The sequence below is a fragment of the Salmo trutta genome, chromosome 8, assembly GCF_901001165.1.
Source record: "Salmo trutta chromosome 8, fSalTru1.1, whole genome shotgun sequence".
NCBI classification, from domain to species: domain Eukaryota; kingdom Metazoa; phylum Chordata; class Actinopteri; order Salmoniformes; family Salmonidae; genus Salmo; species Salmo trutta.
The window spans coordinates 20,990,962-21,002,338 of record NC_042964.1 but is presented as its reverse complement, the minus strand read 5'-3'; the positions used below and the strand labels follow the sequence as shown (position 1 = coordinate 21,002,338).

The window sequence follows — 11,377 nt, the reverse complement described above, 5'->3', positions numbered from 1 at the left end:
TCTGTTACTCAATAGCTTGATCATTCTGTGGTCTCCATGGAACATATCATTTATTCATATTAATCCGGCAAGTATGACAATGTAAATTATGTCAATCTGGCATGAAAACCCTTAGCATTTAAATGTATCTCGCTTGAAGGACAATGTTGGTCCAGTATGTGTGTGTTTGTGTGAATATGTGTGCCTATACGCCATGAAAGTGACTCGCCATTACATCATTCTTCCGGGGTCAGTCCCCTAATTATTTTGAATGGGCTTGGCGATCATATATTACATTCGTGAAAACGCAGTTGTTTAAGATATATATTTATCAAATTATATTTGTGATTGTGGCTGAATTTACTCCTGCCAGATGCCATTTATATAATGTTGCGCTGACGAACATTGTGCTACATTTTTGCCCTTTTAAGGCCATTCAAAAACCTAACAAACGTTAGAGAACTACAGGGCTACTTCCTTGAAAATGTTGCGGCACTTTCGATGCACGTTGACACAACCATTGGAACAAAGTGTTGTTGTTTCGTAAACTCCATGTACAGTTGGATGAGATCACGGATGGCCAGCGATCAAGTGTCAGGGTCAGACATACAACAAGTCTCTGTGGCGCAATTGGTTAGCGCGTTAGACTGTTAATCTAAAGGTTGGTGGTTCGAGCCCACCCAGGGACGAGAGTTTTCAGTTTGTTGTGCTCCATGATGCGGATATGACATCCTCGACCTGTAATGAGATTCCCTGTTACTTTGTCCTGCTGAGGGTCAATGCCAACACAAGCCTCTCTAGTGCAATCAGTTAGTGTGTTTGACAATCTATCTAAAGATTGGTGCTTCGACACCACCCATGGATGACATTTTTCAGATTGTAGCGATGTGAAACTTCCTGACTTGTAGTGAGCTTCCATGAGACTTTGGCCTGCTGAGGGTCAATATAATCACTAGTCTCTGTGGCGCAGTTGGTTAGCGCCTTAGGCCGTTAGTTTAAAGGTTGGTGATTTGAGCCCACCCAGAGATGCTATCTTTCCATTTATAGTGATGTGGAAAGACCTTCCTGGATTTACAGTAAGCTCGCTTTTGACCTGCTTTGTTTCCTATTGTCACATGTGATTGGTGTGTTGTTGAACATGAAAGATGACAAGTTCCTATACCTGCTGCTATACTATACCTAAATGTCTGTCAATGGTCTCTGATCTTCTGTTACTCAATAGCTTGATCATTCTGTGGTCTCCATGGAACATATCATTTATTCATATTAATCCGGCAAGTATGACAATGTAAATTATGTCAATCTGGCATGAAAACCCTTAGCATTTAAATGTATCTCGCTTGAAGGACAATGTTGGTCCAGTATGTGTGTGTTTGTGTGAATATGTGTGCCTATACGCCATGAAAGTGACTCGCCATTACATCATTCTTCCGGGGTCAGTCCCCTAATTATTTTGAATGGGCTTGGCGATCATATATTACATTCGTGAAAACGCAGTTGTTTAAGATATATATTTATCAAATTATATTTGTGATTGTGGCTGAATTTACTCCTGCCAGATGCCATTTATATAATGTTGCGCTGACGAACATTGTGCTACATTTTTGCCCTTTTAAGGCCATTCAAAAACCTAACAAACGTTAGAGAACTACAGGGCTACTTCCTTGAAAATGTTGCGGCACTTTCGATGCACGTTGACACAACCATTGGAACAAAGTGTTGTTGTTTCGTAAACTCCATGTACAGTTGGATGAGATCACGGATGGCCAGCGATCAAGTGTCAGGGTCAGACATACAACAAGTCTCTGTGGCGCAATTGGTTAGCGCGTTAGACTGTTAATCTAAAGGTTGGTGGTTCGAGCCCACCCAGGGACGAGAGTTTTCAGTTTGTTGTGCTCCATGATGCGGATATGACATCCTCGACCTGTAATGAGATTCCCTGTTACTTTGTCCTGCTGAGGGTCAATGCCAACACAAGCCTCTCTAGTGCAATCAGTTAGTGTGTTTGACAATCTATCTAAAGATTGGTGCTTCGACACCACCCATGGATGACATTTTTCAGATTGTAGCGATGTGAAACTTCCTGACTTGTAGTGAGCTTCCATGAGACTTTGGCCTGCTGAGGGTCAATATAATCACTAGTCTCTGTGGCGCAGTTGGTTAGCGCCTTAGGCCGTTAGTTTAAAGGTTGGTGATTTGAGCCCACCCAGAGATGCTATCTTTCCATTTATAGTGATGTGGAAAGACCTTCCTGGATTTACAGTAAGCTCGCTTTTGACCTGCTTTGTTTCCTATTGTCACATGTGATTGGTGTGTTGTTGAACATGAAAGATGACAAGTTCCTATACCTGCTGCTATACTATACCTAAATGTCTGTCAATGGTCTCTGATCTTCTGTTACTCAATAGCTTGATCATTCTGTGGTCTCCATGGAACATATCATTTATTCATATTAATCCGGCAAGTATGACAATGTAAATTATGTCAATCTGGCATGAAAACCCTTAGCATTTAAATGTATCTCGCTTGAAGGACAATGTTGGTCCAGTATGTGTGTGTTTGTGTGAATATGTGTGCCTATACGCCATGAAAGTGACTCGCCATTACATCATTCTTCCGGGGTCAGTCCCCTAATTATTTTGAATGGGCTTGGCGATCATATATTACATTCGTGAAAACGCAGTTGTTTAAGATATATATTTATCAAATTATATTTGTGATTGTGGCTGAATTTACTCCTGCCAGATGCCATTTATATAATGTTGCGCTGACGAACATTGTGCTACATTTTTGCCCTTTTAAGGCCATTCAAAAACCTAACAAACGTTAGAGAACTACAGGGCTACTTCCTTGAAAATGTTGCGGCACTTTCGATGCACGTTGACACAACCATTGGAACAAAGTGTTGTTGTTTCGTAAACTCCATGTACAGTTGGATGAGATCACGGATGGCCAGCGATCAAGTGTCAGGGTCAGACATACAACAAGTCTCTGTGGCGCAATTGGTTAGCGCGTTAGACTGTTAATCTAAAGGTTGGTGGTTCGAGCCCACCCAGGGACGAGAGTTTTCAGTTTGTTGTGCTCCATGATGCGGATGTGACATCCTCGACCTGTAATGAGATTCCCTGTTACTTTGTCCTGCTGAGGGTCAATGCCAACACAAGCCTCTCTAGTGCAATCAGTTAGTGTGTTTGACAATCTATCTAAAGATTGGTGCTTCGACACCACCCATGGATGACATTTTTCAGATTGTAGCGATGTGAAACTTCCTGACTTGTAGTGAGCTTCCATGAGACTTTGGCCTGCTGAGGGTCAATATAATCACAAGTCTCTGTGGCGCAGTTGGTTAGCGCCTTAGGCCGTTAGTTTAAAGGTTGGTGATTTGAGCCCACCCAGAGATGCTATCTTTCCATTTATAGTGATGTGGAAAGACCTTCCTGGATTTACAGTAAGCTCGCTTTTGACCTGCTTTGTTTCCTATTGTCACATGTGATTGGTGTGTTGTTGAACATGAAAGATGACAAGTTCCTATACCAGCTGCTATACTATACCTAAATGTCTGTCAATGGTCTCTGATCTTCTGTTACTCAATAGCTTGATCATTCTGTGGTCTCCATGGAACATATCATTTATTCATATTAATCCGGCAAGTATGACAATGTAAATTATGTCAATCTGGCATGAAAACCCTTAGCATTTAAATGTATCTCGCTTGAAGGACAATGTTGGTCCAGTATGTGTGTGTTTGTGTGAATATGTGTGCCTATACGCCATGAAAGTGACTCGCCATTACATCATTCTTCCGGGGTCAGTCCCCTAATTATTTTGAATGGGCTTGGCGATCATATATTACATTCGTAAAAACGCAGTTGTTTAAGATATATATTTATCAAATTATATTTGTGATTGTGGCTGAATTTACTCCTGCCAGATGCCATTTATATAATGTTGCGCTGACGAACATTGTGCTACATTTTTGCCCTTTTAAGGCCATTCAAAAACCTAACAAACGTTAGAGAACTACAGGGCTACTTCCTTGAAAATGTTGCGGCACTTTCGATGCACGTTGACACAACCATTGGAACAAAGTGTTGTTGTTTCGTAAACTCCATGTACAGTTGGATGAGATCACGGATGGCCAGCGATCAAGTGTCAGGGTCAGACATACAACAAGTCTCTGTGGCGCAATTGGTTAGCGCGTTAGACTGTTAATCTAAAGGTTGGTGGTTCGAGCCCACCCAGGGACGAGAGTTTTCAGTTTGTTGTGCTCCATGATGCGGATGTGACATCCTCGACCTGTAATGAGATTCCCTGTTACTTTGTCCTGCTGAGGGTCAATGCCAACACAAGCCTCTCTAGTGCAATCAGTTAGTGTGTTTGACAATCTATCTAAAGATTGGTGCTTCGACACCACCCATGGATGGCATTTTTCAGATTGTAGCGATGTGAAACTTCCTGACTTGTAGTGAGCTTCCATGAGACTTTGGCCTGCTGAGGGTCAATATAATCACAAGTCTCTGTGGCGCAGTTGGTTAGCGCCTTAGGCCGTTAGTTTAAAGGTTGGTGATTTGAGCCCACCCAGAGATGCTATCTTTCCATTTATAGTGATGTGGAAAGACCTTCCTGGATTTACAGTAAGCTCGCTTTTGACCTGCTTTGTTTCCTATTGTCACATGTGATTGGTGTGTTGTTGAACATGAAAGATGACAAGTTCCTATACCTGCTGCTATACTATACCTAAATGTCTGTCAATGGTCTCTGATCTTCTGTTACTCAATAGCTTGATCATTCTTTGGTCTCCATGGAACATATCATTTATTCATATTAATCCGGCAAGTATGACAATGTAAATTATGTCAATCTGGCATGAAAACCCTTAGCATTTAAATGTATCTCGCTTGAAGGACAATGTTGGTCCAGTATGTGTGTGTTTGTGTGAATATGTGTGCCTATACGCCATGAAAGTGACTCGCCATTACATCATTCTTCCGGGGTCAGTCCTCTAATTATTTTGAATGGGCTTGGCGATCATATATTACATTCGTGAAAACGCAGTTGTTTAAGATATATATTTATCAAATTATATTTGTGATTGTGGCTGAATTTACTCCTGCCAGATGCCATTTATATAATGTTGCGCTGACGAACATTGTGCTACATTTTTGCCCTTTTAAGGCCATTCAAAAACCTAACAAACGTTAGAGAACTACAGGGCTACTTCCTTGAAAATGTTGCGGCACTTTCGATGCACGTTGACACAACCATTGGAACAAAGTGTTGTTGTTTCGTAAACTCCATGTACAGTTGGATGAGATCACGGATGGCCAGCGATCAAGTGTCAGGGTCAGACACACAACAAGTCTCTGTGGCGCAATTGGTTAGCGCGTTAGACTGTTAATCTAAAGGTTGGTGGTTCAAGCCCACCCAGGGACGAGAGTTTTCAGTTTGTTGTGCTCCATGATGCGGATGTGACATCCTCGACCTGTAATGAGATTCCCTGTTACTTTGTCCTGCTGAGGGTCAATGCCAACACAAGCCTCTCTAGTGCAATCAGTTAGTGTGTTTGACAATCTATCTTAAGATTGGTGCTTCGACACCACCCATGGATGACATTTTTCAGATTGTAGCGATGTGAAACTTCCTGAATTGTAGTGAGCTTCCATGAGACTTTGGCCTGCTGAGGGTCAATATAATTACAAGTCTCTGTGGCGCAATTGGTTAGCGCCTTAGGCCGTTAGTTTAAAGGTTGGTGATTTGAGCCCACCCAGAGATGCTATCTTTCCATTTATAGTGATGTGGAAAGACCTTCCTGGATTTACAGTAAGCTCGCTTTTGACCTGCTTTGTTTCCTATTGTCACATGTGATTGGTGTGTTGTTGAACATGAAAGATGACAAGTTCCTATACCAGCTGCTATACTATACTTAAATGGATGTCAATGGTCTCTGATCTTCTGTTACTCAATAGCTTGATCATTCTGTGGTCTCCATGGAACATATCATTTATTCATATTAATCCGGCAAGTATGACAATGTAAATTATGTCAATCTGGCATGAAAACCCTTAGCATTTAAATGTATCTCGCTTGAAGGACAATGTTGGTCCAGTATGTGTGTGTTTGTGTAAATATGTGTGCCTATACGCCATGAAAGTGACTCGCCATTACATCATTCTTCTGGGGTCAGTCCCCTAATTATTTTGAATGGGCTTGGCGATCATATATTACATTCGTAAAAACGCAGTTGTTTAAGATATATATTTATCAAATTATATTTGTGATTGTGGCTGAATTTACTCCTGCCAGATGCCATTTATATAATGTTGCGCTGACAAACATTGTGCTACATTTTTGCCCTTTTAAGGCCATTCAAAAACCTAACAAACGTTAGAGAACTACAGGGCTACTTCCTTGAAAATGTTGCGGCACTTTCGATGCACGTTGACACAACCATTGGAAGAAAGTGTTGTTGTTTCGTAAACTCCATGTACAGTTGGATGAGATCACGGATGGCCAGCGATCAAGTGTCAGGGTCAGACATACAACAAGTCTCTGTGGCGCAATTGGTTAGCGCGTTAGACTGTTAATCTAAAGGTTGGTGGTTCGAAGCCCACCCAGGGACGAGAGTTTTCAGTTTGTTGTGCTCCATGATGCGGATGTGACATCCTCGACCTGTAATGAGATTCCCTGTTACTTTGTCCTGCTGAGGGTCAATGCCAACACAAGCCTCTCTAGTGCAATCAGTTAGTGTGTTTGACAATCTATCTAAAGATTGGTGCTTCGACACCACCCATGGATGACATTTTTCAGATTGTAGCGATGTGAAACTTCCTGACTTGTAGTGAGCTTCCATGAGACTTTGGCCTGCTGAGGGTCAGTATAATCACAAGTCTCTGTGGCGCAATTGGTTAGCGCCTTAGGCCGTTAGTTTAAAGGTTGGTGATTTGAGCCCACCCAGAGATGCTATCTTTCCATTTATAGTGATGTGGAAAGACCTTCCTGGATTTACAGTAAGCTCGCTTTTGACCTGCTTTGTTTCCTATTGTCACATGTGATTGGTGTGTTGTTGAACATGAAAGATGACAAGTTCCTATACCTGCTGCTATACTATACCTAAATGTCTGTCAATGGTCTCTGATCTTCTGTTACTCAATAGCTTGATCATTCTGTGGTCTCCATGGAACATATCATTTATTCATATTAATCCGGCAAGTATGACAATGTAAATTATGTCAATCTGGCATGAAAACCCTTAGCATTTAAATGTATCTCGCTTGAAGGACAATGTTGGTCCAGTATGTGTGTGTTTGTGTGAATATGTGTGCCTATACGCCATGAAAGTGACTCGCCATTACATCATTCTTCCGGGGTCAGTCCCCTAATTATTTTGAATGGGCTTGGCGATCATATATTACATTCGTGAAAACGCAGTTGTTTAAGATATATATTTATCAAATTATATTTGTGATTGTGGCTGAATTTACTCCTGCCAGATGCCATTTATATAATGTTGCGCTGACGAACATTGTGCTACATTTTTGCCCTTTTAAGGCCATTCAAAAACCTAACAAACGTTAGAGAACTACAGGGCTACTTCCTTGAAAATGTTGCGGCACTTTCGATGCACGTTGACACAACCATTGGAACAAAGTGTTGTTGTTTCGTAAACTCCATGTACAGTTGGATGAGATCACGGATGGCCAGCGATCAAGTGTCAGGGTCAGACATACAACAAGTCTCTGTGGCGCAATTGGTTAGCGCGTTAGACTGTTAATCTAAAGGTTGGTGGTTCGAGCCCACCCAGGGACGAGAGTTTTCAGTTTGTTGTGCTCCATGATGCGGATGTGACATCCTCGACCTGTAATGAGATTCCCTGTTACTTTGTCCTGCTGAGGGTCAATGCCAACACAAGCCTCTCTAGTGCAATCAGTTAGTGTGTTTGACAATCTATCTAAAGATTGGTGCTTCGACACCACCCATGGATGACATTTTTCAGATTGTAGCGATGTGAAACTTCCTGACTTGTAGTGAGCTTCCATGAGACTTTGGCCTGCTGAGGGGCAATATAATCACAAGTCTCTGTGGCGCAGTTGGTTAGCGCCTTAGGCCGTTAGTTTAAAGGTTGGTGATTTGAGCCCACCCAGAGATGCTATCTTTCCATTTATAGTGATGTGGAAAGACCTTCCTGGATTTACAGTAAGCTCGCTTTTGACCTGCTTTGTTTCCTATTGTCACATGTGATTGGTGTGTTGTTGAACATGAAAGATGACAAGTTCCTATACCTGCTGCTATACTATACCTAAATGTCTGTCAATGGTCTCTGATCTTCTGTTACTCAATAGCTTGATCATTCTGTGGTCTCCATGGAACATATCATTTATTCATATTAATCCGGCAAGTATGACAATGTAAATTATGTCAATCTGGCATGAAAACCCTTAGCATTTAAATGTATCTCGCTTGAAGGACAATGTTGGTCCAGTATGTGTGTGTTTGTGTGAATATGTGTGCCTATACGCCATGAAAGTGACTCGCCATTACATCATTCTTCCGGGGTCAGTCCCCTAATTATTTTGAATGGGCTTGGTGATCATATATTACATTCGTGAAAACGCAGTTGTTTAAGATATATATTTATCAAATTATATTTGTGATTGTGGCTGAATTTACTCCTGCCAGATGCCATTTATATAATGTTGCGCTGACAAACATTGTGCTACATTTTTGCCCTTTTAAGGCCATTCAAAAACCTAACAAACGTTAGAGAACTACAGGGCTACTTCCTTGAAAATGTTGCGGCACTTTCGATGCACGTTGACACAACCATTGGAAGCAAAGTGTTGTTGTTTCGTAAACTCCATGTACAGTTGGATGAGATCACGGATGGCCAGCGATCAAGTGTCAGGGTCAGACATACAACAAGTCTCTGTGGCGCAATTGGTTAGCGCGTTAGACTGTTAATCTAAAGGTTGGTGGTTCAAGCCCACCCAGGGACGAGAGTTTTCAGTTTGTTGTGCTCCATGATGCGGATGTGACATCCTCGGACCTGTAATGAGATTCCCTGTTACTTTGTCCTGCTGAGGGTCAATGCCAACACAAGCCTCTCTAGTGCAATCAGTTAGTGTGTTTGACAATCTATCTTAAGATTGGTGCTTCGACACCACCCATGGATGACATTTTTCAGATTGTAGCGATGTGAAACTTCCTGAATTGTAGTGAGCTTCCATGAGACTTTGGCCTGCTGAGGGTCAATATAATCACTAAGTCTCTGTGGCGCAGTTGGTTAGCGCCTTAGGCCGTTAGTTTAAAGGTTGGTGATTTGAGCCCACCCAGAGATGCTATCTTTCCATTTATAGTGATGTGGAAAGACCTTCCTGGATTTACAGTAAGCTCGCTTTTGACCTGCTTTGTTTCCTATTGTCACATGTGATTGGTGTGTTGTTGAACATGAAAGATGACAAGTTCCTATACCTGCTGCTATACTATACCTAAATGTCTGTCAATGGTCTCTGATCTTCTGTTACTCAATAGCTTGATCATTCTGTGGTCTCCATGGAACATATCATTTATTCATATTAATCCGGCAAGTATGACAATGTAAATTATGTCAATCTGGCATGAAAACCCTTAGCATTTAAATGTATCTCGCTTGAAGGACAATGTTGGTCCAGTATGTGTGTGTTTGTGTGAATATGTGTGCCTATACGCCATGAAAGTGACTCGCCATTACATCATTCTTCCGGGGTCAGTCCCCTAATTATTTTGAATGGGCTTGGCGATCATATATTACATTCGTGAAAACGCAGTTGTTTAAGATATATATTTATCAAATTATATTTGTGATTGTGGCTGAATTTACTCCTGCCAGATGCCATTTATATAATGTTGCGCTGACGAACATTGTGCTACATTTTTGCCCTTTTAAGGCCATTCAAAAACCTAACAAACGTTAGAGAACTACAGGGCTACTTCCTTGAAAATGTTGCGGCACTTTCGATGCACGTTGACACAACCATTGGAACAAAGTGTTGTTGTTTCGTAAACTCCATGTACAGTTGGATGAGATCACGGATGGCCAGCGATCAAGTGTCAGGGTCAGACATACAACAAGTCTCTGTGGCGCAATTGGTTAGCGCGTTAGACTGTTAATCTAAAGCTTGGTGGTTCAAGCCCACCCAGGGATGAGAGTTTTCCGTTTGTTGTGCTCCATGATGCGGATGTGACATCCTCGACCTGTAATGAGATTCCCTGTTACTTTGTCCTGCTGAGGGTCAATGCCAACACAAGCCTCTCTAGTGCAATCAGTTAGTGTGTTTGACAATCTATCTAAAGATTGGTGCTTCGACACCACCCATGGATGGCATTTTTCAGATTGTAGCGATGTGAAACTTCCTGACTTGTAGTGAGCTTCCATGAGACTTTGGCCTGCTGAGGGTCAATATAATCACAAGTCTCTGTGGCGCAGTTGGTTAGCGCCTTAGGCCGTTAGTTTAAAGGTTGGTGATTTGAGCCCACCCAGAGATGCTATCTTTCCATTTATAGTGATGTGGAAAGACCTTCCTGGATTTACAGTAAGCTCGCTTTTGACCTGCTTTGTTTCCTATTGTCACATGTGATTGGTGTGTTGTTGAACATGAAAGATGACAAGTTCCTATACCTGCTGCTATACTATACCTAAATGTCTGTCAATGGTCTCTGATCTTCTGTTACTCAATAGCTTGATCATTCTGTGGTCTCCATGGAACATATCATTTATTCATATTAATCCGGCAAGTATGACAATGTAAATTATGTCAATCTGGCATGAAAACCCTTAGCATTTAAATGTATCTCGCTTGAAGGACAATGTTGGTCCAGTATGTGTGTGTTTGTGTGAATATGTGTGCCTATACGCCATGAAAGTGACTCGCCATTACATCATTCTTCCGGGGTCAGTCCCCTAATTATTTTGAATGGGCTTGGCGATCATATATTACATTCGTGAAAACGCAGTTGTTTAAGATATATATTTATCAAATTATATTTGTGATTGTGGCTGAATTTACTCCTGCCAGATGCCATTTATATAATGTTGCGCTGACGAACATTGTGCTACATTTTTGCCCTTTTAAGGCCATTCAAAAACCTAACAAACGTTAGAGAACTACAGGGCTACTTCCTTGAAAATGTTGCGGCACTTTCGATGCACGTTGACACAACCATTGGAACAAAGTGTTGTTGTTTCGTAAACTCCATGTACAGTTGGATGAGATCACGGATGGCCAGCGATCAAGTGTCAGGGTCAGACATACAACAAGTCTCTGTGGCGCAATTGGTTAGCGCGTTAGACTGTTAATCTAAAGGTTGGTGGTTCGAAGCCCACCCAGGGACGAGAGTTTTCAGTTTGTTGTGCTCCATGATG

At 41.7% G+C, this 11,377-nt stretch overlaps 10 non-coding genes across 10 annotated transcripts; all 10 read left to right on the top strand.

Moving 5' to 3' along the window:
- The first annotated feature begins 594 nt into the window (after positions 1 to 594).
- On the top strand, positions 595 to 668 carry trnan-guu (transfer RNA asparagine (anticodon GUU)). Its single transcript has one exon. It is a non-coding gene; the product is annotated as a tRNA-Asn (tRNA).
- A 1,112-nt stretch (positions 669 to 1,780) lies between these two features.
- On the top strand, positions 1,781 to 1,854 carry trnan-guu (transfer RNA asparagine (anticodon GUU)). Its single transcript has one exon. It is a non-coding gene; the product is annotated as a tRNA-Asn (tRNA).
- Positions 1,855 to 2,966: 1,112 nt separating this feature from the next.
- trnan-guu (transfer RNA asparagine (anticodon GUU)) lies at positions 2,967 to 3,040 on the top strand. The gene has a single exon. It is a non-coding gene; the product is annotated as a tRNA-Asn (tRNA).
- Positions 3,041 to 4,152: 1,112 nt separating this feature from the next.
- On the top strand, positions 4,153 to 4,226 carry trnan-guu (transfer RNA asparagine (anticodon GUU)). Its single transcript has one exon. It is a non-coding gene; the product is annotated as a tRNA-Asn (tRNA).
- Positions 4,227 to 5,338: 1,112 nt separating this feature from the next.
- On the top strand, positions 5,339 to 5,412 carry trnan-guu (transfer RNA asparagine (anticodon GUU)). The gene has a single exon. It is a non-coding gene; the product is annotated as a tRNA-Asn (tRNA).
- A 1,112-nt stretch (positions 5,413 to 6,524) lies between these two features.
- Positions 6,525 to 6,599, top strand: trnan-guu (transfer RNA asparagine (anticodon GUU)). The gene has a single exon. It is a non-coding gene; the product is annotated as a tRNA-Asn (tRNA).
- Positions 6,600 to 7,711: 1,112 nt separating this feature from the next.
- On the top strand, positions 7,712 to 7,785 carry trnan-guu (transfer RNA asparagine (anticodon GUU)). Its single transcript has one exon. It is a non-coding gene; the product is annotated as a tRNA-Asn (tRNA).
- Positions 7,786 to 8,898: 1,113 nt separating this feature from the next.
- trnan-guu (transfer RNA asparagine (anticodon GUU)) lies at positions 8,899 to 8,972 on the top strand. The gene has a single exon. It is a non-coding gene; the product is annotated as a tRNA-Asn (tRNA).
- Positions 8,973 to 10,086: 1,114 nt separating this feature from the next.
- On the top strand, positions 10,087 to 10,160 carry trnan-guu (transfer RNA asparagine (anticodon GUU)). The gene has a single exon. It is a non-coding gene; the product is annotated as a tRNA-Asn (tRNA).
- A 1,112-nt stretch (positions 10,161 to 11,272) lies between these two features.
- Positions 11,273 to 11,347, top strand: trnan-guu (transfer RNA asparagine (anticodon GUU)). Its single transcript has one exon. It is a non-coding gene; the product is annotated as a tRNA-Asn (tRNA).
- Positions 11,348 to 11,377: the final 30 nt, after the last annotated feature.